The sequence below is a fragment of the Impatiens glandulifera genome, chromosome 1, assembly GCF_907164915.1.
Source record: "Impatiens glandulifera chromosome 1, dImpGla2.1, whole genome shotgun sequence".
NCBI lineage: Eukaryota > Viridiplantae > Streptophyta > Magnoliopsida > Ericales > Balsaminaceae > Impatiens > Impatiens glandulifera.
This window is the reverse complement of record NC_061862.1, coordinates 12,752,874-12,755,854: the sequence shown is the minus strand read 5'-3', so window position 1 is coordinate 12,755,854 and position 2,981 is coordinate 12,752,874.

The window sequence follows — 2,981 nt, the reverse complement described above, 5'->3', positions numbered from 1 at the left end:
ACGTTTTTGGAAATTTTAACACGTTTTGACATTTTAACACGTTTAACACGTTTTTGATATATTTAACACGTTTTTCACACGTTGAACATGTTTTTCATGTTTTTCATGTTTTTGGCATGTTTAACACGTTTTTGATATATTTGACACGTTTTTCACACGTTAACACGTCTTTCACATTTTTGGCATGTTTAACACATTTTTGACATGTTTAACACGTTTTTGGCTCATTTAACACATTTTTAGCACATTTAGCACGTTTTGGTACATTTAACACATTTTTCACGTTTTTGGCACGTTTAACACGTTTTTGAAATTATAACACGTTTAACACGTTTTTGCACATTCAACATATTTTTGACATGTTTAACATATTTTTTGCACGTCAACACGTTTTGATAAGTTTTAATACGTTTTTGTCACATTTAACACGTTTTTTGCATGTTTAACACATTTTTCACGTTTTGGCACGTCAAATGTGTGAAAAATGTATTAAACGTGTCAAAATGTGAGAAACATGTTAAACATATCAATTAAACGTGTCAAAATGTGCCAAAAATATGGAAAATGTGGAAAACATGTCAAAACGTGCCAAAATGCGAAAAACGTGTTAAGAATGTGAAAAACATAAAAACATGTTAAACATGTCAAAACATGTTAAACGTGCCAAAAATGTGTCAAAATGTGTTAAATGTGTCATAATCGTAAAAAACGTGTCAAACGTGTTAAACGTGTTAAACATGAAAACATTGTCCAACGTGTCAAAATATGTTAAACGTGTCAAAAACATGTTAAACGTGTCAAAAACGTGTTATGTGTGAAAAACGTATTAAACGTGTCGAAAACGTAAAAAACGTGTTAAACGTGCCAAAAACGTATGAAAAAGTGTTAAACGTGTCAAAAATGTAAAAAATATGTTAAACGTATCAAAACGTGTCAAAATGTGTTAAAAACGTGTTAAACATACCAAAAACATGAAAAACGTGTTCAACGTGTCAAAAATGTGTTAAAAGTGTCGAAAACATAAAAAACATGTTAAACATGTCAAAACGTGTTAAACGTGCCAAAAACGTGAAAAACGTGTCAAACGTGTCAAAAACGTGTTAAATATACCAAAAATATGAAAAACGTGTTCAACATGTTAAACGTGCCAAAAAACGTGTTAAACGTGTCAAAAACGTGTTAAACGTGTGAAAAACGTGTTAAACGTGTGAAAAACGTATTAAACATGTCAAAATGTGAAAAACGTTTAAACATTTCAAAACGTGAAAAATGTGGAAAACGTGTTAAACATGTCAAAAACGTATTAAACGAATAAAAATGTGTTAAATAAGTCAAATATATGTTAAATAAAAAAATAAAAATAAAATAATTTGGGTTATCCAACCCATACTCAACTCAACCCATACCCAACCCATATTAGTAAATAATATGGGTTGAATTATGGGTTGGATAAATTTAATTTGGGTTGAATATGGGTTGGGTAATACGTGTTGGGTTTACCCGTTTGTTCACCCCTATTCTATCAGAAGGATACTGAACAAGATTTGATGAAAGAAACCAAAAAAAAATTATTCTCATACTGGATTCATTCAAACGAAATCATGTATTACTCTATTTAGATTACAAATCTTGGGTGGTAGCTAAAGCTACATGGTTTTCTTGATTAACAAGAAACTAGAAGAAAATGAGCAAATGTAAATAAAACATGATAAGTTAAAAACAATTCATGTCGGAACTATATGGTTTTAAAAATAGTTAAAACATCGATTCATAGTTGAGCGGATCTTGATACTATTTTGTGGAGGTTACTATTGTTTTAGAGGTTGTGTTTTCTTTTATGTAATCAATACTCCAAATATTTTGTTTATATCTTTTAGTTTTGTTTAATGGGATGAGAGAATTGTAGCAAAGTTAGGGGTGAAAATTCAGGTCGAATTTTAGTTGACAGGTTCGGTGGGTAGATTAGCGGTTGAGCAATACTAACCTAGATTAGCGGTTGAGCAATACTAACATGAACCTGATTAATTTAGTAATTCAAGTATAAACCTGGAATCCAAATTTGATCTATTTATTTGTAATTGACATGAATCCGACGCAATTCACCTAACTCAACTCGAATCCAACTCGATATATTTAATATCATATCTTTCTATTTCAGATTAAAATGACATTAACACAAAACAAAAATAAAGTTAAATAATAAATTTTCTTATAAAAATTCTAAAAAAAAAATGAGTGAATAGAAAATACAAATACAAAACTCTATAAAAGAAAATTATAAACGTGTTGACAAGTTTATTTTAGGTCATTTTAGGTCAACCCGATTTTGACATATCGATTAATCAGTTTAAAACATGATTTTGACTCAAACATAAAAATACATTACCATATAACTTGATTATTTTTTTTTGAATCGTGTCATACTTTTATGTTCGGATTAGAAATTGTCAGTCCTAAGTAGAGTGAGAAGATCAATCATCCTTAAATACATAAACAAACAACGTCCAAGTATTTGTCGGTCTGTTTTTTTTTTTAAAATTCATAACATCTAAATCATATAATAATTAATCTTACTAAATTAAACACTAAATAGGTCAGACATATATTCCTCCACTCCCATTAGTATTAATATTGTAATGATATTATATTTTTATAATAAGAGAAAAATGAAAATAAATAAATAACAATCAATTAATGATATGGCAGGACAGGTGCATAATCTCGAGATAATGTTCAAGATTCTGCAGAGAAATGAAGATATTATAGAGAAATATGAGATTTGAGAAAGGTAATATATTAATATATTAATATTTTAATATACTATAATATATAAGGATATATACTTTTGATATTTGATATATTGTGGATCTTCCTAATAGTATAAAGAGGGATATAGAACAAGAAGCAGGAGAGTGTGAACGAGGTCGTGAGTGAAGATCGGTTCTTTGGTCGCCATTTTTACTGATAAGTTAGCATGTTTC